Raw genomic sequence first — 459 nt, 5'->3', positions numbered from 1 at the left:
ACAAAGGCACAGATCCCTAAACAAGGCCATATCTGCAGATGAAACTTTTTTTTTGTAGAAGCATTTTTTTTTAATTTGAACTAGCACCTCATGACTACACGTTATGTACGAGAAGCTGCAAAAGACACAGGCGCAAGTGGAATGTACAAAACATGGTGACATTAATTTTTAAGTAAATATAATGGGCGATATATTGCATCACCAAAAATTATTGAGGTCATGTACATATATTGCGCGATAAGGCCTACTGCTATTACTTTAAGAGCTGCCACTGCTGAATGTGACGCTCCCTACCTCGCACCGGGCCCCGCGTCAGCTAAGGACGGCCCTGATTACAACAGTTAAGAATTAACAGGGGGCAAACAGACAACATCACATGAAGTTAAAAGAGCTACATAAATCAACAGTACATATCAACGACAAAAAAAAAAAAAAAAAAAAAAACATTTTTAAAAATCC

Source organism: Sinocyclocheilus anshuiensis, unplaced genomic scaffold (genome assembly GCF_001515605.1).
Source record: "Sinocyclocheilus anshuiensis isolate Anshui unplaced genomic scaffold, SAMN03320099.WGS_v1.1 scaffold434, whole genome shotgun sequence".
NCBI lineage: Eukaryota > Metazoa > Chordata > Actinopteri > Cypriniformes > Cyprinidae > Sinocyclocheilus > Sinocyclocheilus anshuiensis.
The sequence above is the reverse complement of the archived record's forward strand: the minus strand, read 5'-3'. Positions refer to the sequence as shown.